Below are 27,121 nucleotides of genomic sequence, written 5' to 3' on the forward strand. Positions count from 1 at the left end.
GAAGTGCAGTGGTGTGATCTTGGCTCACCGCAACCTCTGCCTCCTGGGTTCAAGCGATTCTCCTGCCTCAGCCTCCCGAGTAGCTGGGACTACAGGCGCGTGCCACCACACCTGGCCAATTTTTGTATTTTTAGTAGAGACAAGGTTTCACCATGTTGAATCTAAACTTTAGGTACATAATAAGACTAACTCCATATTTAGTCTCAGTATTCATACTTAAGCCAATGAACAAAAACTAGGAAAACAAACATGTTTCTAAAAATTTCTATGTATCTAGCTTCTTTGCACCCCAATGCTCTATAAGATAACTGAAATAGATCTAAGTCCCCTGAAGTACAACTTCGGTTGTACCCAATATTTGTCAACCTCAATTAAAAGAAAATTTTCAACTTAAACAAAACCATAAAATTAGTACTGCTAAGGCATTCACGTTTGCTTTTACAACTATCTGATATTTAAGTGCTAACAAAAGAAAGGGATTAACAGGTCAAAAGTGTGAAACATGTTTGACTAATGAGGTAATCTGAGAAAAAAAAGAAAAGCAGGAAAAATAAGTTATGCTATTTAATATATAAAAGCTGAATACTTTATTTGTATAAATTCTTTTCAAAAGCCAAGAGCTTTTTAGCATACTACGAGGGTACATACAAAGTTTCACACCGAGGAAGACTAAAACACCAGTTTAGGGCAACGTTAATGTCTCCTCCTGGCTTTGGTGACATTACTGAAAATGAAGGATACAGAAAAGCACCCCAGGAGGGGGACTTGGAGGCAAAAGAAAGATGACTTACTTTTCAATCTTTGTACATTTTCAACCTTATATAAATACATGTTTTATCTATTCTATAAAATAAGATAATAATAAACTTTATCTGCTATAACTAAAGTCTGCACAACTCATTCAGAGGGTAACAAAACTGTTTACTTAATAAAAGAACTACATGATCATCTAAACTATTTGCATAGGGATAATAGTACATAACTCTTAAGAAAAAAAAAGATGTGAAGACAGCCAGTTGAGGGAAAGGATTAATAGTGATTTCAATTTTATGTCTCAAAGAACTCTAAGCTACAAAGTCCAGTTCTCCAACTAAGAGCAAATGGCAACCAATTGTGAATGAATTCTAAAACCATGTGATAAACTAAAATTTAGAAACTCTTGTAGTTCTCCTCAGACACTTTTTACATCACCACATACAAAACATCCAGCCCTACTGAAAGAGTCAATTGAAAGGAGAAGAAAAGAAACTTTGTTAGCAGTCACCAACAGTTTGGGGCTCTGTAAATAACTGCCATCAACCAAACCAAAGGATGATTTTTAAACGTACTAAGTATGTAATGAAGACTTGGTCATAAACTATTCTCAATGGCCATACCTTAATAAGATAATTATTTCCAACTCTGAACTAAAAGTTGTAAGTGATTTTCACTATTAAAATATCTAGTGTTCAGTGTTTAGGCACACAGGCTTCGGAACCAGATTGCCTAGATGCAAAATGCTGGCTCTCCCACTTACCACCTATATTTGGGCGGATCAATTAATCTAAGTGCATCTCAGTTTCCATTATCTATAAAAACGAAGGTAACAGTAGTATTTACCATAAGGTTGTTTTGAGGAATTAAATTTTTATTAAACAGTATATTTTATAAGCATGTACTATCATTATTATTACCTAATCATCTTTGTAAAGCAGCAACTCAGCCTAATTTTATAAGCATGTACTATCATTATTATTATCCAGTCATCTTTGTAAAGCAGCAACCGAGTCTCAAGTAAATCTTCCAAGAATTGGCTAGAATAACATAATGCATTAGAATCAGTAAGCTTCCTCCATATTTAGAAGAAAAAAATCTTCAGGCAAAATATCATAATTTGTTTCTCAACTTAACAAATCAGATTCTATACATAATGATTCTTCACAATCTAATCTCTCTACTCCTAAAATAGGTTGGTTCTCCCTATAAAAATCTTCATAATGTCTCTCATTGTTTTTTTCTGGCCTTTTTAAAATGAAAGTTTTTATTAAAAAATAAGGCAATACACAAACAATAGTTATGATCATGCTTTATTTGCCAGGTTTTACCTTTTATCTATTTAACATTATATTTCCATGTTACAAAAAGCTCCTTATCAATCTAATTTTTGATGACCACAAAATTCTATTGTAAGGATTTAGAATAAATCATTCCTCTTCTCTATTTGTTTCCACTTTTATATTACTACAAATAATGCTGTGATGAGCATCTAAACATTGTTAAAAGATTTTCAAAAGGGCACTTCATTATCTTTACTTTACTCAACAGTTTAATAGGAACTCAGTGCTGTGAAGACCAAAAGTGACAAGTTAGTAGAGGAAGACCTTGAAAAACGAAAAGCTAAAACGAAAATATATCATCGCAAGCACTGTTTTAAAAGCTCATTAAAAATCCATGAATTTAGATGCCAAATTAGACTGCCAAGGTCTCTTTCATCTTTTCTAGGGAAATTGAGGCGATTTTTTGCCCCACCTTAATACTGCTCATGTCAAAAGACACTATTGATCTGAGAAGTTATAGTTACGATAATTGACTGGAGTGGGACAGGCTTGGATTCAAGTGTGTACTCCACTACCACTCATTAAAGCCTCTCTAAGCCTCAGTTTTCTCATCTGTAAAATAAGAATAATAGCATTTACTTCGCAGGATTGCGTGTACCTCAACAGGACTGTAAAGATAAATAATATACTATGTCTCAATTTCTTAAAAGAGTGCCTAGCACACAATAATATCCAAATAGTACCTTATCATTGGAATCATTTTCAGTGTTCATTTAGATGATGTGAAAGACAATATAAGCATATACATATAAATTGTTGGCTTAATCTACAGATTATAATGACATAGAATCCTATTTACAGACATCATAGATATCTTTTAAAATATTTTCATGTAGTATAAAAAGGTTGTAAAATGTAGATGGATATATAAAAATCTTTATAATATCCCTCACTAGGGTAGTAAGGGTATTTAAAGACTTTTTTTTTAAAAAAAAGATTAATAGTTTTAAAGGAATCATAAACATGAATTTTGCTGTTTATAGCACATACAATTATAATTTTTATCTTGAGACAGAATCAAATTTTTAAGTCTTATTTTATATGATTAAGAGGTTTAATGAATTTAAAAGAATGCTAAGTGCTCCAGGATTAATTTATCAGCTGGAATAACATTATTTCCTCTTGAGTTATTTTTCTTAGAAATATGTGGTAATACAAAAAGCAGCAGAAAATGTACTGGCCACCATTATGGACAGTTATTAATCAAGGCAATGACAATCCTTCCGATAGTATGGCTAGCTAAAATAGTACTTTTAGAGGTCTATACTGAGTTTTGCTGTTATTTAACAAGCAACGAGGTCACTTTATGCAATCAACTAGGTATTTGTAGAGTCAAGGAGTTTCATAATGTTATTTCAAGAATTAAGAAAAAAATCTAGTCCTGAGTGGGTAAAATACTAAACCTATTTATTGAATTGCATTGCACTTGATGGTACACCAAATAAAACATTTATCTGATTTTCAGATGGAAAGATGCGATTCATTTAGAAACATTTTAGGAATAGATATCTGCCAAGTATAATGCTAATTTGTAAGAGGAGAATAGAGTTATTTTCATTATTTCATTCATTCATTTCTATTTCTTTAGAAAGTAGTCAAAGCAATTTGTGGAAAGCACTTCCAATTAATTTTAAATTATGAATCCTAGTGATTACCACAATAAATAAGCATAAAGACTAACAGTAAAGTCAAACTAGGGGCAAATATAAAACCAACTACTATAACAGAATATTAAAAAACGAGTAAGATTTTGATTTAAACAGTTTTTCTAAGTGTATAGTGTAGGTGGCTCATTTTAAATACAGCCCCAATCCCACATTAAGTGAACCAAGCAGTAACTAATCCACACAGCATATTCAATTAAACAAATATCACATACTTGTTTTAGCATCAAGATCCTTTGTTGGCCCTTGTTCTAAAAAAGTGGCAGATAGAGGAAAATGATAAATATCTTTAATTCAATCAATAGTTGCCTTATTGAGCAAATTTAGAAACTGCTAAAAAAAAATCACTTTCCATTTCACCCAGTCCTCCCAGCCTCAGTGGGATTTCCTCATTACTACAAGCCCCATATTTTACTTGACCATTATAAACTGCAATAATTTCTTTCACTTTACTCTTCATTTTCTGCAAATGTGGACTGAGGCCATCACTGTTCAAATTATTCAACTTCAAACTCACAAAGCCTCTATAAATCCTTTATCAACCTCTCATTACTTTCCCAACAGTAATGATTCCCAACTTTACCTATATCTCTTTATTTTCACCACTACCCAAATAATGCCTGGAGATAATTTTGCCTCCTATGACAGCACTTTCTGAAGATACTATCATTAAGTGTAAATTATCTATAAAATCTTATTTTTATTTCTATTCATCAATAGGCCCACATCTATCTTTGTAGCCTTCCCTTCAATCTTACAGGAAAAAGTTGTTTCCCCCTGACTAAAATGAATATCTCTACCTGGGACTCATTCTTTACCATCCAGACAAATCCTCATAAAAGGAGATGATTCTTTCTCACTCTGCCATTTTAAATCTCTTAATCTCATGGAATCAATCTGTTCTTTCACCACCTTTAATCTTAAAAAGGAGAAATGTTCTGACCCTATGAAACCTCATAGATCAGATCATCCAACTTTCATCTATTTTGAAACCAAATATCATTCCCCATTTCAATTTCCTTTCTATCCCTGCAATATTCAACTGATCACAGTTTAGCCTTCTAAGACTTCTTTCTTTAGCCTTCTCTCTTTGGCTCCCTGTGGCATCTGGAACTATTGGTCCTTTACTCTCCACTCTCCTAAGGCACTTTCTTTAACATAACATTTTCCTAGTTTCTTAGGCACTCCCTTTTCTGCCCTCATCCTTTTCTCACTTTGAGAGGTCATCTTCAGCATTTCTTTGTAAACACTTCCCTCATGAATTCACTTACTCTTATCTTTTGTTTTACTCCATGACATACCATTCCAATCTACAGACATTTAATGTCTTCAAGACTCAGCTCACACTCTACTCCCCAAGCGAATCCTGATTAAATCAGACCATACTTTCCTCCTTAAAGCTTTCATTGCAGTTAATCATTATTTTACAATATATAATGGTTTCCTGTCTTTTCTCTGCGTGTTTTAAGCAAGATTTTAAGTTTTTTGGTAGCAACTATTTTTATTTTTCAATATTTCTCAAAATACGGAAAGTAATTCTGAACATAGAGTGGTCAAATATGTTACAGTAGTATAATTAGTTTACACAAGAAACAAAGGATATTCAAAAAAATAAATGTATTTATAAAACATTTCCAATTGTTGCTATTTTTTAAATGGTCAAATAATGCTGTGGTATTTTTTTCTATCAATTTCTGTATTTTTCACATATTCAAGGGGACATGGCAGATTTACCTATTTTGTTTCCTTTAAAATGTCAACCATTTTAGTCTTAAAGTAGCTTATATGTAGCTACTGTGCCTAAAAAGATCTTACATATAAAACAATCTGATAACCAAAGCAATAGCAGTGGCCTAATCAAACCAATGTAAACTAAAGAGGCTAAAATCTGAGTGATAAAGAGATGCTTTTATCTCAGCATTATTAATCAGATTTATTAGGCTACTATTTCTCTCAGTAACACAATTGAAGAGGGAAGTAAAGGTAAACAATTTCTGTAAACAGAATCAGTAGGCTATGCCCAATCATTTTATATGTGTATAATTCAGGAATAGAGCTTACAAAACCTTTTGAGATATATATTATTATTTGCATTTTACAGATCAGAAATAGATTAAATTTATCCAGAGTTGTTCTAATTACTAAAAGAGCTAAAACTCAAACCGAGGACTACCCAAATTCAGCGTGTTTGCTCTTTCTATTATACTGTGCTTCCTAATTTAGGTCTGAACATGAATAAACAAGTCATAACACTACCTGAATTCAGTTTTCACAAAAGCCAAACACTTAAGAATGAATATAAGTAGACATTAATTTTGTCTTGTTAAAAGGTTAACAATAACTCAATTTAGTATTTCAATAGCAGGTCAAATACTGATTTTTTAATTATATAAATTAATCACATTATTACAAATAATTAAATGTCAAACAATGCAAAGCACAAAAGTACCAAATGATCTTAATGGCCATGAACTAGTCTCCCTGAAGAGTAAATCCAGTTTCTTAAATATCCACTAGGTCAAGGTACTTTATTAGCATCATCTGAGTAATGCTAATTATCTGAGTTCATGCTGAATAAATCAATTTTTTGGCAGGATATATTGTAGAGAATAGCTGTGAAGACAAAATGACATGTAAAACATATATGTAATGACTCATTTTATATAGTTAAAAGGGGAACTGGGTATAAGAGATGCTAAGAGATGTGTTATGAGTTCTGTAGTTAATAAATGAAAAATTATACATATCATATCATCTTCGGAATTCATAACATACATTAGAGCATATTTAAAGTTCTGTGAGAAATACCAAATAATTTTTAACAGAAAAACTACTAAAAGCATGCACAATATCAGCTAGGAAATGTGACCACAAACACTTTCTAAATAATTTTAGGTTATATTACACAGTACTTAGCCTCAGAAGCATTGCAACATAAGATTCAGAAATATTAAGTAATAATTCTGTGAGACTGTGAACATGTACATTTTAACAAACTACAATTTATATATCTGACAGTGTTGCCTTTCTAAATCGACACTTCAGAAAGGTAAAGTACACTTGTCCTCAAAGACAGTGTTTGCAAAAATATTTTTGGAATCTTCTAATTATGTTAAGATATTTTTAAAATATTCATTTTACCTTATACTCCATTTTTCATTTTAATTCAAATTATACTTATCACTCACCTTTCTAAAACATGAAAAAATATATTATTTAATTAAATCAAACCTACTCTCAAAGAAGAGATATACCACCAAAAAGGATGTTTAAAACAATATGTCATAGGTCCTAAAAGTGATTCCTAAACAGGAAATACAGTGTTCTAAACATGAATAGTTTGAGGCCTGGCATGGTAGCTCATCCTGTAATCCCAACACCTTGAGAGGCCGAAGCAGGAGGATCGCTTGAGTCTAGTAGTTTGAGACCAGCCTGGGCAACATAAGGAGACCCCATTTCTACAAATAAATACAAATAAAATTAGCCGGGTGTGTGTGGCAGCAGGTGCCTGTAATCCAAGTGCTTTGTGGGGCTGAAGTAGGAGGATCAGTTGAGCATGGGAGGCTGAAGTGCTGCAGTGACCTGTGATTGAGCCACTACACTCCAGCCTGAGTGACAGAGACCTTGTCTCAAAAAAAAAAAAAAATCAGAAAAATAATTATAGTAGTTTGAAAAGGATGACATTCATTTCACAAGTTCTAGTAAGTGTGTAAAAATCAGGCACACATCACATGTATCAACAAGCCCAAGCGATGACTGGAAGGAACATGTGGCCCAAGGAACAAAGTAGGCCTATAAACTTTGAAACAAGAAACCATATTTAAGTTCATTTATTACCTGTACCCAGTGTTAAAAAAAAACTGTTATAAATCAAATGTAAGTATACTAAAAATAATAATAGCTAATATTTATTAAACACATAGTATGTATTAAGCGCTATTCTGGGTGCTTTTCATGTATTAACTCATTTGGTTCTCACAACAATCCCATTAAGTAGGCTTGGTTATCATCCTCATTTTGAAGATGAGGAAAATAAAGTACAGCAAGGTTAAGTAACTTGGGCAAGGTCACAGAGCTTGTAAACCATAGAGTCAGATCAAAACCCAGGCATTCTGGCTCCTAGTCTATGCTTTAAATACCATACTATACTGTTTCTCTAAATCAAACAGGAGTGGTCAACACCATGCACAGCAACATCTAAAAACAAATCACCTGTATGTATATTCAGATAGGTACCCACATGTTTGTAAAGTTTTACAAGGCAATTTACATGTTATTTAATATTATCTTCACAGCTACTCTGTACAATACATCCTGCCTAGATTGATTTATTCAGCATGAACTCAGATGATTAAAGCTATGTGGCCTCAGACTATTCCCCTAAGTTGCCTGTCTTGGAAATGTGTCTTCTCTATGCACCACTAGTGCCTAGTAGACTGTCTGGCAAAGAATAGGAATTAATGAATAAGGAACAATTAAAAAGGGAACTAGGTATACAAATGTTGGATAAGCCCAGATTTATCATTACAGATTCATCTAGAAAAATCCTCAAACATTGTGGCTCACAGACAGTGATTCTTAAGTATCCTCGCAGGTGGAAGAACAGTAGTATTCATTTTTTCAATTGAATCTTATTATCTCCATACAATCTTAAAATCCCTTTGAAGTTAGAAAGTTTGATGTACTAACATAAACCTGAAAAAGATTCAGGTGAAATCTTACCTTAAAAACAGAGCTTAATTTGGTCTTCACACAACAAGTGTGATATGTTATGTAATCATATTAAAATATTTTCTTTTGCTCAAAAATTGAAGGAAATTTCTATTAAATATTAAGTTTTAATATTAGAGAATAATATATTCTAAATTTTTCTCTGTAACTCTAAGAATTACATGCCACAAACTATGAACATAGAGGAATATGTTACCTTAAATTATAACTGAAGTTACAGTATCTCTGGGTACTATGTAATAACACATATCCTGTTTTTCATTTCTATACTCCTTAAGGCAGTGCCAGAATTTAAGCTCCAATGGAACTCAAGTAAATGGTATAGCTACAATAGTTTTATCTGGTGTAGATTTGATAACCGAACATTCTCGAACTAAAGTTTCTATTATTGTAGTGATTTTTTATTTAATTTTTAGGTTTTTGTTTGTTTTAAAATACCTGTCCCAGCTTTCATGAAGTACAGCTACAAAAATACATTTCAGTCTTGGTAAATTTTCATACAGTACTAGAAAATTGATATATATTACACATTGCTTTAAGCTCATTCCTTGAACCAGGCAGAGAAACCAGTATCAAAATAAAATTAGAACAGATTGTGTAAAGAATGAATTTAATCAATATGGTGTTCAAATAATTTCATGAAATTACATCTCAGCTAAAGTCAGAAATATAAAAGACACTGACAAGGGAATTTATCATTAAAAACTGAAACTCCTGTTCCAAAATACTAATTATTTTTGCTTCAAAAACTGAATTACATTATATGTTCCAGAAGAAATATTTAACTACACTAAGACCTAAAATAATCATCCCCTAAGTAATTTAAATGTTTATTTTTAAAATTACACTTTTTTAGAAGAAGCAAAAATACTTAAATAGTGCTAAAAGAATTTTTTAAAATTCCCAGGCTATATCTTTCCTCAAAAAACAAAACAACACAACTTTGAATATCTTTAACACAATCTCAGGTTATATAACCATTCTAACCTTAAGTTCAACAAGAATGTTTCATTTTTGTTCCACAGACTCTATTACAACTAAGTGGGGAAGCATTAAAACATGAAAATGGTATCGTACACAAAACATTCCATCAAGCATTCTTTCAACAATATAACTCCCAATGTTCTGTATACAAATCTACCTGATCAGAGTAGGTAAAAAAAAACATGTGGTTATGTAAAAAAAAAAAAAAAAAAAAAAAAATGCCATCTACCAAGAAGGAATATTTTTAATTGAAATTAATTATTGTTCCTACTCTACACAGAGCATACTAAACCAATAAAACTTTGATTAGGAAACATCTTTTCTAGGTGTGTAAGGAGGGGGTATAGGATGAACCATACAGCAGTTTCTTCTAAGCTGTGCATCAGTAGTTACCAAGTGGCAAATACCATTAAGTTTGATGACACAGTCTTAGCTTCCAAACACTGGGAATTCTTTAGGAATCTCATTTTTTTTCAAGGAAATGCCTTCCCCTGTAAGAAAAAAATTTTCTCTCACACCTTTATGCTCATGTTAAAACTAATAAAACAGTTTTCTGTTGAAAGCTCAATCACATCATTTGAATTTCTGTATGCAAAAGAAAAAAGATCTTTATCAAAAAGGAAAACTTTTAATCAAATCCTAACATTTGTGTTGAAATGATGACTATTTTCAGTATTTTGGGACATCACATTTCCCAACCTGAAACTTTTGCAGTACACAAGGGCAATTAAGCCATGTTAGGTTTAGAGCATACTGATATAAGTAATAAAAACAAGGACACTAAATTTCCTCTTCTCAGTTAACTTTGAAAAGAAAAACCTTTAACTAGGTACAAAAGACTGAGGAAAGAGGAAATGTATAAAAAATGTGGTATTTCTCCTGACTTAAAAAAAAAGTAACTTTAAAAAATAACACGATATATTTTTAAATTACAAATCTGAAGGAAATAACAGGAATTATATATATGCCATTTCAGGTGATAAGAAACATATACAAATTTCAAAACCTCTAAGCAGTACAGGACTTTCTGTGATGAGGAAATGTTCTATATCTGAGCTGTTTGCTACAGTAGCTAGTAGCTGCAAGTGGCTCCTGAGCACTTAAAATATGGCTAGTTGTAATAAGCAGAATTTTAAATTGTATCTAATTTTAATTAATTAAAATATAAATTTGCATACCATATATGGCCAGGGAAACTACATTTGACAGTACAGCTCTAGGGAAATATTTGTACCTTAAATTCTCATCCAAATAGTAAAAAGTCCTGTAGATAGGCATATACATAGATGCTTCTGAGACATTTTTGTGTTTTAAATTCTTAAGATTTATATAGAAAAAATACGTAAATATAAAATATAATCCAACACAAAAAATGTTGCTGTATTTGTGGGAACCAAATTTTCTACACTCTATTCTAGTAGAGTCTAGAACATTGGTTCCAAAGTTGACTACAGTTTCTTCAGGAGTTTCTAAAAATACGGATGCCAGGGTCCCATCCACAATGATTCTGGTTTAATTAGTCTTGAATTGAGGCTGGGGCATGGAGATTATTAAAAGCTATCCAGACCAGGTGCAGTGGCTCACATCTGTAATCCCCGTGCTTTGGGAAGCCAAGGAGGGAGAACTGCTTGAGGTCAGGGATTTAAGACCAGGCTGGGTAACACAGGAAGACCATTATCTCTATAAAAAATAAAAAATTAGCTGGATAGCGCACACCTGTAGTATCAGTTATTCAGGATGCTGAGGCGGAGGAATCACTTGAGCCCAGCAATTGAAAGTTGCAGTGAGCTATGATCACACCACTGTATTCCAGCCTGGGTAACAGAGTGAGATCCTGTCTCTTAAAAAAATTTTAAAAAACTTAAAAAAGCTATCCAGGTGATTCTAAAGTACAGGCAGAGTTGAATACTACTAAACTAGGAAAAAAAAAAAAAAGAAACTGTTTATTAAGCATAGATGAAGTATGCAACCAAAGACATTTATTGGCTAGTAGGTAAAGAGGGCCTTTTGACCAGCCAGATTCAAGTTACACATTCAAGAATGATTTGAGTAGTCATAGGTTTTTGTGATTATTTAATTTTTTAAAGAAAATTGGCAAGGAAGGACGTAAACTAAATATAGAGTGTCAGCTTTCACTTAAACCACATTTGCATATATTAATTTCATCCTCAAAATACCTTGAGAGGGACCAGGCACGGTGGCTCACGCCTGTAATCCCAGCACTTTGGGAGGCTGAGGCAGGCTGATCACTTGAGGTCAGGAGTTCAAGACCAGCCTGGCCAACAGGGCAAAACCTCGTCTCTACTAAAAATACAGAAATTAGCCGGGTGTGGTAGCACACGCCTGTAATCCCAGCTTACTAGGGAGGCTGAGGCAGGAGAATTGCTTGAACCCAGGATGGGGGGCAGAGGTTGCAGTGAGACGAGATTGCACCACTGTATTCCAGCCTGGGCGACAGAGTGAGACTCCATCTAAAAAAAAAAAAAAAAAAAAAAAAAAAAGCGCAAAAAAGCCTTGAGAGGTATATATTCTTAAATTATTAAAAATATACTTAGTCTCTAGGATTTGGATACATATTTGTCAGACAGCAGAGTCCTCCACACTCTGTATACTATGCAGAAGGATTTTCTTTGAGACAGTTTGTTTCAGAGAATTTTCATACTTTTCCAGTGTGAAAACAAAGCAAAACAAAACAAAAATTAAAAAAGCAGGATTCAATGGCAGAGCACAGGATAAGGCAAACACATCTAAACAAGCACTTGAACCAGACACTGTTCCTGTATTTCCCATGCATTTGATAGCAAACTCTGGGAAAAACATGTGAAGTTTACGGTTTAAATCTACACCAGCCTCTATACAAGATTATTTAGGAATTGTTATCTTTTTATCCTAAGAAATTAACCAATGGCCCACCTACTGCCTTACTATTAGTGACAGTTACACATTCTTGGGAACAGGGTTGGGCAGGATAGAGCAGGGTGCTTATTCACAGTGCCTGACACTAAACAAGAATAAGGGTCTTAAAGGTGTTTTCATTTTCTCCCCAAACTCAAAGGATTATTAGAACTCCACCTCCCAAAGCAGTTTACAGATGGAATTTTGATGGGACATTTACAGCTAGTATGAAACTTTCAACTTTAACTTAAGCCATTAAAAGTCCTACATTAATGTACTCATTAAAAGCTATCTTTTAGCCTTGGTCAATACAGCAAGACCTTGTCTCTATTTAAAAAAATAAAATAAACAAAATTAGCTGGGTGTGGTGTTGTATACCTGTGGTACCTGCTACTTTGGGGGCTGAGTTGGGAGGATTGCTTGAGCCTGGGAAGTTGAGGCAGCAGTGAGCCATGATCGAGCCACTGCATTCCAAATTGGGCAACAGAGAGAGACCCTATCTTAAAAGCTATCTTTAAAACATTTAGTTCCTAAGTTATTTGACCCATTTTAATTTTCAAATTAAAAGAGAGTTTTTCAGGAAAAAAAAAAAAAGGAAGTCCAGCCCAAAAGATTCTCATCATTCCCATCAGCACTGATTCTTCTATCCTAAGACCCATTATCTTTTCTCCTTTCTCAGGCCCCTACCTTGTAAAGTGATATTAACTCAAATGAGTCATACTTGGTTGCATCAGAGGCCAAGAGGAGAATACTTTGAACCACACGGAGTTCTCCCAAAGCATATTCCAAAACAAGAATATGTTGACAGGAGTAACTACTAAATGCACTGGCTTGGAGTATGGTTGTGTTTCTTTTCCATTTCAAATGGTGTTAATTATAATTTAATTATACATAAAAATGTTTTTGGGTTTATTTAAAAATTACACCCTCTGTCAAAAGAAGAGGGTGAAGACGAAAAAAAAGAAGTAATAGTTTATCCCTTATAGTCCTTCTCTCCAGTACATTTGGGGCTGGGCACTAAGATGAGCTGGAAAAATACACACTCCATTGATATAGGAGAAGCTAACAACACTTCCCCATCCAATCCTTAACACATTAAAGACAGAACAAATCAACACCCGTTTTTCTCAATAACAAAGAATACATAAATTTCATTCATTTAAAGATGAACACCTATCATTTATATTATCTACTCCAAAACTAATTCCCACATTCACATACCGTATTTAGGAGGCAGCCCTCAAAAACAACAACAAAAAGATGATGTAAGTTTTATAACGTGACCCCTATCATAGCATTAAAATCTGACTTTTAAATTGACACTAGTTTTAATGGTGTGTGTGTATGTTACTTGTGACATGAAAAGCCATTTATATTTTTGGATGCTGGTAATCACCCTCCAAAATATAAGTAGGCTTTACATGCAAGTAAAAATGGTGGGACAAATGCAAATTCAAAGATAAACCTACATAATGGTAAAGCAAGCTATCATTCTCTAATTGTAAAAGTGAAAAACACTATGAAATCAGTCCTTTTCTTAACAACTAATCTCAAATATTTTTCTATTTTTAGTTCTAATTTCCATCCTATCCTCTCCCCACACATACTCCCACAAAGCCTCTAGAACATCAAGTAGAACACAATGTTATGAACAAAGTATAATAAACAAGATTGGACGTCAGTCAATGCGCCTCTGTATAAATTTACCAAATCAATATATGTATGAATTTACTAAAAAATGCTCCTAGTGATATTAAAACGCGAAATAATTTGTATCTTGGCACCACCACAAGCAGCCAATGAGCATGAAGCAAGTTTTCACCTGGACCCTGCCAACACAGTCATCAAGACTTTGGGAAAATACCAAAGCTTGTTTCATAACACATGCACTTTTACTTTTTCCCCCCATCCTTTAGTAAACTTTCTAGATATAAATTTTAAAATCTTAAAATTAATAATTAGTTACCAGCACCCTTCGTCCCACAGATCAGGTGTCCTACATTTTGTTCAGGTCCTGCCTTGAAAACAAACCCGATTGCCCCATTTTCTGAGAGGGAGCTCAGCTCCAGGCAGCTCCCTATGAAGTCACCGCGTTTGTTGTTTCAAAGATGCAATTAAATGAAAATGACACAAGGCTGTCGAACAGATTAGTTGGAAGTGTGCGGTGGTGTCGATCATATACGTGTATGGCCAGTGAAAACTGTATTGCTGTAAATCTCTTAGTGATATTTCTCCCCATCCTTGTCTCTCCATTATATTCACAACAGAAGGAAATTAAACTTTGTAAGAATTTTCTTGACTTTGGTTTAACTTTAGCTTCCCAGCTGTCTGCTCTTACAGTATCACGTAATGAGCAAAGCGGTGGGGCTAGGGGGCCGGAGGGTAGAGTGTTAACTTTAGCAAGCAGAAGAAAAGCAATAAAAGAGCTTGCATCAGACAGTGTCTCTCTCTCTGCCCCCTCTTCCTCTGCTTCCCCGCCATCCCACCCCCTTCTCGAGCCCTTACACATACACATTCTTCTGGGCGGCCTCTAACCACACCATCTCCACAATCATTTGCAGAAATTAGAAACAGACTCCGGGAGACCTTTCCTTAAGCACGCACAGAGCGGAGCTGTGCAAGCACGACGGGGCAATGTCACTCCCTATTACCCCACAATCTCTTACTCCCCCTGTGGGTTTCATTCCCGAGAATCCGGCTTTCTTCCGCAGAGGAGATGGATCTACCTAATTCGCAATGGAGTTTCATCTCATTCTTCCCCACTCCAGTCACCCCACCCCCACTCTAACGTACAAAAACACCCACCACCAAAACCAAAGAAAAGTTCCTTCTACCAGGGCAACCGAGGAGTTGGGGTTAGGGACTGGAGCGAAAGCTGAGAGAGGAGGAAGAGAGCGAGCGCAATGTACTTTGTTTTGCACTTCTGCACATGCAGCGCAGAGCCCAGGGCGGCTCTCGTCCTTACCGGCTGGTCCCGAGACCGGGTCCTGCTACTGGAGCGCCGGGCGAGGGCTGCAGGGACGCGGCGTCGGGGCGGGCCGCCGGCAGCCGCCGCGGGCGCCGAGAGCCACCACCTCTTCTCCCACCAGAGGCTGCGGGCGTGGGCTGAAGGAACTGAAGAAGGAGCCTGGGGAGGGGTAGAAGAGGAGCAGCATCTCCTCCTCCTCCTCCTCGCCTCGGAAACGCCCCTCCGGCGGCGATCCCAGCCGACTGCCTGACCCCCGAGCGCTCAACGCACCCCCGCCGCCCTACTGTGCTCGACGCCTCTCCAAGAGCTTCGCCAAAACCCTCTGGCGCGGGCGGCTCAACTCCTGTAGGCGACTCTGACCGCTGCCCAGGCGGACCGGGGAGCTACGGAGCGCGGCTCGCCAGCACGACGGTCTCCAGGGGCCGTGAGCATGGTGTGTCACCCTCGCCTCAGCTCGGCCGCGCTACTGGGGCTCCACCTCGGGCAGCTGCGCCGGCTCCGCCCCCCCGGTCCTGTCACTCAACCATTCCCCGGCACTGGGAGGACCGCAGATCTCCGACCCCGAGCTCCCCTCGACCTCATTGGCCCGCCTGGCATCCAGCTCCGCCTCCTCCCTAGGGACGAGGTCGCCAGGGAGACCAGCGCTCCGGTTGCCATGACAACCAGTGCCTTGGGCCTGGCTTTTCGCGTTCTTCGGACTAGCCAGAGGCTCAGGTTGGTGACCGAGCGGCAAAGTTCCTAGCGCCTGCAGTGTGAACTCCAACTTTTAGGCCAAGTTGAAAATGCAGCCGACGACTCCCACACTTCTAACTTAAGAATCAAAACTATGACCCTAGGGAGTGAGGAGGAGAGTGAAAAATGCGTAAGTGCTGGCTCCTCCCTTACTCTTCGCTGCCTCGTAGCCTTGTTTCTATATTTTCATGGGGCGCTTTGGTCTTTGAAAGGAAGAGGAGAATGGGGGAGAGGAAGAGCACGGCTTTGCCAGCTCTTTGCAGCAATATAGCAACTTAGAAATGGCGGGGTCAACGAAAAAAGCCCGGTGAGTTTTCCCACGGTTGTAAAGCTATCTTCAAAGGTGTGGTGACAGCACAACGCCAAATGCCCTAGGGAAAACTCAAATTCTCATATTTTTGAAAAAAGTTTGTAAATACTTGCCTTGTTATTTTATCTATGAGACTAAAATAATCCCGAAGTTTGAAAATTTAAGGAAAAGGTTTAACATAGTCGATAACCTCCCACTTTTCTATATACACTGAAACTTGGCCAAGGTATATCCAGACAGCTATAGCCCTCCTTGCTGCAAGCCGAAATATTTGAGTTTCAGTAGTTAAACAAGAGAGTCTTGCTGAATTCATGAACAAATAATATCCTGTGATTTGAGTTTTGAAAGTTTTGGGTTATTCTCAGAGGTATAAGGTAAACTGGTCCACTCTGGAAAGGGTACCTGAAGATAAATTTAGTCTGAGACCCTTAATGTTGAGCCCTAGGTAAATCTGAATTTCATGGCTGGCTCCAAAGTGGAGAGATCTGAGGCTTATTTGGCTTCCCCAAGAAAGTCAAAGCAGCAATCCTAGGTTCCCTAGCCCCTGAGGCTGCCATACATGTATGATGAATGAGGGAATTAATAGTAATGATTTATCTTTGGCGAGCACTTGAGTTTTCATTATATCATTTACTAAGTGAATAACTATGATAGATATCTTCAGTCAAATATGCCTTGCAAGTATGCATTGAATGTGATTACTCATAGGGCTAAACACAACGGAAAATGCATAGCAGGGTTTTAAGATAAGTCCCCGCTCCGAAGGAGCTAACCTGGAGCCTAAGAAAGAAAACTAGCACTCTTGAAACAATTTGAGAACAATGATAGCTAAAATGTGCAGCCAAACTTTAAGTAGGTAGCAGATAAGAGAAAGTTTGCTACGTAAAATGGGCTGGATTCCTTAGTTTCTGGAAGAGGGGAATTTACACTGGGCTTTGATGAATGCAGCAAAGATGAGGAAAGTCAGCTGAGGGAAACAACAAAAACTAAAGAGCAGCAGCAGGGATGAGTGGTGAAAGTAAATAACAGGCCAGGCTCCTTGGACTGGAGACACAAGTGAATGATTGGAGCCCTTTTCTCAGTTCTTCCCCCGTTTTTAAATGTTCTGGATCATCTATCAGGGAGGTGGGAAAGGCAGGTTGGGAAGAACAGAAACTTTATGAAACATCTGCCTCTGTTTGCCTCTGAAAGAAAGTTCATGTATTTATTGGAAAGAAAAGCAATATCCTTAATTAATGGCTGCAATAGCTTGTGGATTCACATCAGAAAGAAGGTATAGCAAGTATAGTGTTGTAAATTTCCGCAAAAGTAGACAAACCACAGTGTTGTTAGCTTTTTTCCTTTTCTTTTTCTTCTTCATCTTTTTTTTTTTTTCATTAAGGCCATTTCAGGTGGTTGCCCTCAAGGCATTTTCACCAGTAATCCCTCTGTTTTGGATGAGCTGAAAGACTGGTTTTAAAATACAATCTGATAAAAAGTACACACAAGGGAAATCTACAGGTTAAATTCCTTTTGGATATAATGTAAAAGTCAATACTAACAAATGGAACCCAGCACTACGTTACAAATGATATACCAAAATTAAGAGAAATTATTTCATGTATATAGTATGGCAATAGTTCAATAATAGAAAATTTTCTCATGTGCTTGATTATATTAATAAGTCAAAGGAGGAAAACATTATGAGGATCTCAGTTGATGCTGAAAAGGATTTTGTGAAGTCCAGCATCATTCCCAATAAAAATTAGAATTTGTAATAATTTAAATATATATGTTATACTAAAGCCAGCAACTTCCTTTATAACATAACACTGTAATTATTCCTATTGAAGTCAAGTACAAGGCAAGAATGTTCACCATCACATTGTAACAATAGAAACCATAGCCAATGCAATTAGATATAAAATAGAAATAAGAAATTAAGTACTGTAAATAAGTCAAGGTTGTCATTTGTTTACAAATAATATGAAAACTCCAAAGCATCAACTGAAAAGCTTTTAGAGGCAATAAAAGATAAATTAAGATAACTAGTTATAAAATTAACATACGGGGGGGTGGGGCACAGTGGCTTATGCCTGTAATGCCAACACTCTGGTAGGCCGAAGTGGACAGCTCATTTGAGCCCAGGAGTTCAATACCAGTCTGGGCAACATGGTGAAACCCTTTCTCTATAAACAATAAAAAAATTAGCAAAGCATGGTGGGATGCACCTGTAGTCCCAGGTACTCTGGAGGCTGAGGTGGGAGGATTGCTTGAGGCCAGGACGTCGAGGCTGAAGTGAGCTGTGATCCCACCACTGCACTACAGCCTGGGCAACAGAGTGAGATCCTGTCTCAAAAATAACAACAACAACAATAATAATAACAATAATAATAAAAACATACGAAAATCAAGAGCTTTCTTATGTATTATCATAACCAATTTGAAAATACAATATAAAAAGAATCCATCCCACTTACAGTAGCCACAAAAATTTAAGTAGCTAAAAATAAACACTAAAATAAATTTATAAAACTGGCTGGGCATGGTGGCTCACGCCTGTAATCCTAGCACTTTAGAAGGCCAAGGCAGGAGGGTTGTTTGAGCCCAGGAATTAAGACCAGCCTGGGCAACATAGCAAGACCCCGTCTTTATTTAAAAAAATAAATAAATATATAATGTAAAATATAAACAAAAGTTATAAGACGTACTTTAAAAATGATATAATTTGTAGTGGACTATGATTGTGCCTATGAATAGCCACTGCATGCTAGCTTGGGCAACACAGAAAGATCCCTTCTCTAAAAAAAATTTTAGAATCATGACAGACTTATGAGGAATAACAATGTTTGAAATAAAAAAGAGATATACTTTTAAATTAAATACCAATGTTGAAACAATGTATAATTATCTTTTAAAAGTAAGTTATATATCCAGTTTTTGGTTTTTTTGTTGTTGGTGTCTTTTGAGACAGGGTCTTGCTCTGTTATCCAGGCTGGAGTGTAGTAGTGTGGTCACAGCTCACTGCAGCCTCGACCTCCTATGCTCAAGCTGTCCTCCTGCCTCAGCCTCCCAAGAAGCTGGGACTACAGGTGCACACCACCATGCCCAGCTATTTTTTTAAAAAAGTTTTGTAGAGAGGGGTCTTGCTATGTTGCCCAGATTAGTCTCAAACTCCTGGGCTCAAGCAATCCTCCCTCCTTGGCCTCCCAAATTGCTGGGATTATAGGCATGAGCCACCACACCCAGCCTATCCAGTATAATTCTAATCAAATGTCCAACAGAATACTTTTAGGAATTTGATAAAATAATTTAAAAATTCATTTGGAAGAGTGCCATTCAAAAATAAGAAGAGTCTTAAAAAGAAAATAAATGAGTGGGAGTTACATAAAAAATATTAAAATAAAGTATAAATTAGAATGATTAGCAGCAGACTCAAGCAGTCAACTAGGTACAGGTAAAGGGTGGGATGATGTGTATCATTCGGGTTACAGTGTTGAGAAACCTAGTTATTTCTTGTGTATCTTTTCAGACACACACACCTAAATATCCTTTTCCAAAGGATATTACTCATCTAATATATTGATTTTTTGACTTCATAATATCTATTTTATTTCTATTATCGGATGCTTTAGATGAGCCTAGTTCTTTTGAAAGGCTGTGTAGTATTCTCTTGCTTAGATGTAGCATAATTTATTTAACTCCTCACTTTTCAATGAGCATATACGTTATTTCCAAGCCTTTGCTATTCCTTTTTTTTTTTTTTTTTTTTATGAGATGGGGTCTTGCTGTGTCGTCCAGGCTGGAGTGCAGTGGCGCGATCTTGGCTCACTGCAAGCTTGGCCTCTGAGTTCATGCCATTCTGCTGACTCAGCCTCCCGAGTAGCTGGAACTACAGGCGCCCGCCACCACGCCCAGCTATTTTTTTGTATTTTTAGTAGAGACGGGGTTTCAAGTTGAAATATACCTCTTTGTATCTGATTCTGGCTTACATGTAGTGTACATCTGTAGGTTTAGTTTCTAGAAGTAAAATTGCCAGATTAAAGAACATTTTACTTTTCTTTTCTTTTTTTTTTTTTTTTTGAGACGGAGTTTTGCTCTTGTCACACAGGCTGGAGTGCAATGGTGCAATCTCGGGTCACTACAACCTCTGCCTCCTGGGTTCAAGCGATTCTCCCACCTCAGCCTCCCGAGTAGCTGGAATTACAGGCACAAGCCACCATGCCCGGCTAATTTTTGTATTTTTAGTAGAGATGGGGTTTCACCATATTGGCCAGGCTGGTCTCCAACTCCCGACCTCAGGTGATCCACCCGCCTCGGCCTCCTAAAGTGCTGGGATTACAGGCGTTGGGCCATCGTGCCCGTCCACATTTTACATTTTGATAGACAAAACCAGGCTGCCTTCCAGATAAGTGGTAGAAGCTCCAGTTATCCTAACAAAGATGGAAAGTTTGATAGCATACTGTGTTTCCCCACATCTTCACCGATACAGCATTATCAAACTGTTTTTATCTTTCCCAGTCTAATAGATATAAAATGATATCTCATTACAGGTATAATTTTATATTCTATTTGAGGATATCTTTCTATGCTTACAAGCCATTTTTTTTCTGTTACCAAAAATATTCTCCGATATTTTCTTTTAAAAATTTTATGGCTTTGTTTTTGACATTTTATTCTTTCATCCATATGGAATTTATTTTGGTGGTAGCAGCAGCGACCCAGTTGTCCCCACATCTTTACCTAATAATTCAGCTTTCCCCCTACAGAAACGAAATCCCCTCTGTATCATATACAAATTCCTGTACGTTCTAGGGTCTACTTCTAAGCTCTTTTCTGTTTAATGACATTTAGATTTCCATATAAAAATCTGAGTCATAGCATACTAGAAGGAGGTATGAGTGAATTCTTTTAGAGCATTTGAGTCTTGTTTTTACATGTGATAAAAACCAAGAACTTAAAAGAATTTGCACATTTTACTACATAAAATATAATAAAAAGTTTCTGTAAGTAATAGAAAGATCATAGGTTAGTTTATTCCATTTGGAAGTACAATTTCAATGTCTTTCACAATTTATGTTCATATCCTTTAATTTATTCTACTTCAGAAATGTATCCTATATATATTTATATACATGACCAGATATATGATCAAGGATATTCATTGCCTTATTGTTGATAGTTATGAAATCAAAAACAAAATAAATGTCCATACTAACAGAATGATTAAACTCTGGTAAACCAATATATATGATCTAGCAACAGAATCAAGTTGCCATATAGTATGATCTGATTTCTGTTTAAAAATACCTACATCTATAAATATATATGGAGATATTTTTCTGTTAACAATGTTTGAGGATTATAATTATGGAAAACATTGCATTTCTGAAATTAAAAAAAATCTTTACAACCATATGTTACTTTTGTTATAAAAAATCCACATCAATTATTGCTACTACTACTAAGGAAATTAGAAAGCTGGCCATAACAAATATTGGGCTTTAAGTGGCATATGGGTTGTTCATCACTTTGGGACCATACTCATGACACACTCTAAATCAAGAATATTTTATGTTGGACCCATGAACAACCACATAATGGAGCCCCCAGACTGTATTCCAGGTATGTGTGATTATGCTTTTTTCTAGGGAAAATGTCCGTACTTTTTTTCTCCTTTTAAAAGATGGGTCTTGCTCTCTTGCTCAGGCTGGAGTGCAGTGGCTATTCACAGGCACAGTCATACTACACGGTGGCCTCAAACTCCTGGGCTCAAGTGAATCTACAGCCTCAGCCTACCAAGTAGCTGGGCCTAGAGGCACGCATCGCCACATCCAGTTTCATCTATAATTTTTTGACAAATTCACAAGGGGTCTGTATGTCTCCAAAGTGTTAAGAGTGTGTGTTTTAAATGCCAGTGATTTTTAAATGCCACCTTTTACCTCAAAGGCTGAAATGAATTCTGGGCTAGTCTAAATCTGTAAATAGCAATGTTTTCCCAGCTGGCTTCTTGTGTTCATCTCAATGTGAAATATTTGCATTCTGGCTTGTACCAACTATGTTAGTGTTTTTCCCTACTTTAAGCCCAGAAGCATATTATCCTTTCTTGCTTACAGAGTAAGAGCTGTGATGGGAACGTTGCCCAGGTGAGAAGCAGAAGCAAGATAAGTAATCCACCAAAATATGAGCAGATAATTGAAGCACAAACTCTGACAATGCTTAAGGAAGACTTTGTGAGGCAATACTAACACTTCCAAGTGAACCAAGAATTAGGGAAAAAAATGCAGTGATAGAAACCAGATAGGACTAGAATTACCTTCAGGTCCATTGAATACACAAGTTATTTTCTTTTGGTAGTAGCTGAACCCTCTTTAAAATTTGAGAATTCCCCTAGGATGCAGAGTCACATGACAGAAATGACAGAGATAACTAAACACTGGGACAAAGTGCATTGAAAAGAACACAGCGTTTGCACTCAGAAAACCTAAGTACAAATCTTGGCAAGCCACTTAACTTCTTTGAGTATCTTCCTCATTTATAAAGTGAAGGAAATAAGAATAGCGAATATGTTCCACATGATAGCCTATAATGTTTTTTCAATATTCAGCAGGAGCAAATACAATATATGCATGAAAACTGTAAGCTTTAGGCCACTATTTTTCAAAGCCAAACAACAAAAAGCTTTATAGGTTTTTGGAATTGCTGAATATTTTAGGCTTGAGATAATTTTTGGACATAATTTTTTCATTCTGAAAAGAAACGTTGGAAAATATTTACAGGCACCAGGACTCGCTAGATCTATGAAATATGAAGACAGAAAAATTTAATTGTGGTGCTCCTGTAACTTCCACTTTTCTCTGCAAACGAACATCTTTTGTATATTTAGTTCATTTCTCGTTTTCCCCTACTGGCCCCAAACTGACCAGGGCTGGTTAGTTACATTTATTAGAGCTGGCTACGTCATAAAAGCAACCACCTATTCTTACTTGATTTTCCAGGTGCTTCAAGGCTCTACCTGAACCAAAACATTTCCCTCACCTAAATTTTTTGGCTAGAAATTCTCACTTTTAGTCATTAATGAGTTAAACTGCAAAGGTGTTATCTTTAGAAAGTCATAGTTAAAATTCACTTTATCTTCTAGCTTTCTCTCTTCACACCTTAATGTGGATTGGTTTATCAGATTAGTTAGTTGTCATTTTAAACCCTAAGGGAGAGAGATACTGGAACTGCAAATTCTAATTAATGAAAGGGAAGTAGGAAAGAGGGGAAGCCAGTTTCGATGAATGGAAGAGAGAGAGAGGAATTTGGTGGAGGAGAGGTATGTGGTATGAGGGTGGCCCTCGGGGCTGATGATACCAAGGGAGGGGATCAAGGAAGTATATGTGGTAGTATACTAAAGGGGTGTGGCACTGCAGTCAAACTGCCTAATTCACAATTTTTACTAGGGTTGGTCCTGTCTCTGACTCATTTCTACTACTTGTCCTGGCAAGTTATGTAACTGCCTGTTCAGTTTGGTTGAAGGCAATACAGCAAATAAGCATAACCCTTCTGTATTTTTGAAACTTAGCCGTGTTAGAACATATTCTAAGTAATTTAATGTGAATATGCTCTAATCCTGACCAATTGGGACTTGCCTTAGAGTTCATGGCTGCTAATCTTGATTTGTAAAAGTGTTCCCAGAAATGAAGACCAGGACAGAAGTTAAGCTTTCTAGTTTATCTTCTGTCTTAAAGAGTGTGATTTCATATTGTCTGATGGGAGTGAGCTGCTGTGCAAGAAAATTGATAATTAAAGCCTTTGTTAGGTGGAATTAGAGCATTTAATTTAAACAGGCATCACTTGAAAATAATTTTTTTAAGTTGATTGTCTTGATTTTTACATCTCCCCCTATAATGTCTAGTAGAAAACTTAGGGGGAAAATGGTCATATCTATAGAGACTAGTTATTAGTTTAGAGCCAAACCCAGACTTACGATATTCATATTAAAAGGGGAACCTACCACATTCAACAACATGAAGAGGGGAAATTTGTCTCAGAGAGCTGAAACGATTAGGATGAGTAGTTCTTCAGCTATTCTAAAAAGTTAAAGTAGAGAACTATAAAATATTATATATATGATGTAAGCATTATATTTTCACTAAAAACCTACAATTATGCATTAATTAGCCAATCTTTTGATGCTGGGCCAAGGCCTTTTGACCATGGATCTACCTTTGGGAGTTCTAGATTGTCTTATTTACATAAACACTTTCCATAATGCAAAACCTACAGTTTTTTTAGTTTTTGTTAAAGGAAACATATAGCTTGAGGACACTTGTGAAACAATATGAGTTTAGAATGCTTCCATTAAATATATTTTTGTAATATATTCCAGTTTTCTTGCCCATAGTAATTTGTGGCAATGATTTGTCTTTCCATAGCATTCAATTTCATTTTTAAAAAATGAAGAGAGATTAATACTGCATACAGAGTCTTGGAGTGTGGAGGGGGAAATAAGACTTTTTTACCCTTCTAATGATATGGTTATTACAGTATACCATTAATATGAACCTAAAGAAATATAAACTCTCCTGCCTTTAATCAAAGAATATACTCCAGTTACTTGGCTTTCAATAAGCATTCTCTTGCTTTCTTGTTTGAATAATCTTCCTTTCTCTGGTCCAGTTCTCTTAATGGGAAAGTCTTCTCAATAGCAGCTTGAATTGGATTGAAAGTTGGATAAAAGTTTTAGATAAAAGTCCTAGATTGGATATTGTTGAGCTACTGTCTTGGACTTTTAATCCAAGACTTTTGTTGGATAAAAGTCTTCTCAATAGGAGCTTCAAGCTTCTCTTCACCAATAGCAGCTTGAATTGTATGAAGAGTTAAAGTATCTGTTAACCAAAAATCACCTTCTTCATAACCCCATCAGTTTGTCTACAAACTAGATTCCAGTTACATTAATTAAATTTAGTTAAATTTGCAAATTTAGGCCAGGCAAGGTGGATCACACTTGTAAACCCAGCACTTTGGGAGGCTAAGTGGGAGGATCACTTGGGCCCAGGAGTTTGAGATCAGCCTGGGCAACAGCCTGTAGACCCCATCTCTACAAAAAATTTTAAAAATTAGCCAGGTGTAGTGGTGTGCACCTATAGTCCCAGCAACTTGGGAGGCTGAGATGGGAGGATTGCTTGAGCCTGAAAGGTGGAGGCTGCTGTGATCTGTGATGGTGCCACTGCACTCCAGCCTGGGTGGCAGAGTGAGACCCTCTCATAGGAACTCCAGACTCACCAAAATTTCTTACCACTCCCAATATTTCCAGGATTTTTCAAGAGATATTAATATATGCTCTGTAAACTTTATCTTTGTTTTTCCACTTAGACCTCCTAAAAGTTTAATACCTGAATGTCACTTAATGTAGAGTTTCCTGACACGTCTACTGCTGCTGATACCCTCTGTGACAGAATTAATGTTGATGTTGTAGGGATTGTCTCTCAGTGATTCCCAAACTGCCTACCAAAGAGCTAGAGCTGGGCTGGGCTTAACTGCAGAAGTGAGGCCACCACTGTGCCATACTTTGTCACTTGGTTCTTGAAGCAGCACCAATTGTGTTCACTATATCACAAAGTCTCTGATGAAATTAACTATTTTATATGGATTATCACCCTACACACACCGAGGCATGCACACACACAGACACACACACACTCACACACATTCATACATTCATTACCTGTCTTTTAACCAAAAGTAAAACACATCTATGCATAAACTCATTCAGCAGCCCTTTCTTTGAGAAATCACCAATCCTTTCTTTCAGCAAATAGCTAGACTCTGATAATCAGAATATCACAAGGGGGTGGAAGGTGGGTACCTTAATTTAGATAAGATAAAAGATATCTTTTATTTAAAGCACTGTTACCTACTTTGGGCATGTGATCATATTTTTCTCAGAATATGAACTCTTTTAGGGCGGTGCATCAGAAAGACTATTGGACCCAAGTAATAGAGTATCTGATAAACAGTGGCTTAAACAGAAAAGGTTATTTTCTCACATTAGAAACCAGGTAGTAGGCAACTGCTTCTGACAGTGCGGTAGCTCAACAATATCCAATCCAGGATCACTGCAATTATCTTTACCTTCCTCTTAAAGTCATAACAGGACTGCAGCAATTCCAGGCATTTGATCCTCTTTCAAGACCAAAAGAATGATGGAAAACTGTGTGTTTTTTTAATGTAGAAAAACTAAGACTTTCCCCCAAAAGACTTCTCTCTAGTATTCTTTCACCTACATATTGAGGGCCGGAATTATGTCATATGACCACTTGATTGCAAGGAAAGCAAGGAAGCAAGTACATAGCTTTTCTAGCCTCTAGAAAATGTAGGCACGAGACAAAGGGATTGAAAATATATGGGGGCCAGGTGCGGTGACTCACGCCTGTAATCCCGCACTTTGGGAGGCTGAGGCGGGCAGATCACGAGGCCAGGCGATCGAGACCATCTTGGCTAATACGGTGAAACCCCGTCTCTGCTAAAAATATAAAAAAAAAAAAAAAAAAGAAAAGAAAATATATGTTAGTTTACTTAGGTAACTGTACTACCTAAGTAAACTACTTAGGTACTTTAGGTACTGTAGTACATGGGGGTACTACAGGCAGAGTTAATGTTCACTGGGTAGTGATGGTAGGGTGAACAGGTTATTTGGATGTAGTAACAATAAGTTTTTCCATCAATCACTAATTAAATAAACAAGAAAGATCTTTGTGAGCTGTTTCAATTTAAT

At 36.5% G+C, this 27,121-nt stretch overlaps 1 protein-coding gene across 15 annotated transcripts in view; it reads right to left on the reverse strand.

Annotated features, from left to right (window-relative positions):
• Positions 1-15,859, reverse strand: part of PTPN13 (protein tyrosine phosphatase non-receptor type 13) — a 220,208-nt gene extending 204,349 nt beyond the window's left edge. For 5 of the 15 annotated variants that reach the window (XM_063610232.1, XM_055297074.2, XM_063610229.1 and 2 more), the window contains exon 1: positions 15,336-15,806. The gene's annotated coding sequence lies outside the window, so the exon portion shown is untranslated. Of the gene's footprint in view, positions 1-14,336; positions 14,831-15,335 lie in introns of those variants that run through there. The other 10 variants (XM_055297076.2, XM_055297071.2, XM_055297069.2 and 7 more) reach the window with 4 other exon arrangements.
• Between the last annotated feature and the right edge of the window lie 11,262 nt (positions 15,860-27,121).

Source organism: Symphalangus syndactylus, chromosome 10 (assembly GCF_028878055.3).
Source record: "Symphalangus syndactylus isolate Jambi chromosome 10, NHGRI_mSymSyn1-v2.1_pri, whole genome shotgun sequence".
Taxonomy (NCBI): domain Eukaryota; kingdom Metazoa; phylum Chordata; class Mammalia; order Primates; family Hylobatidae; genus Symphalangus; species Symphalangus syndactylus.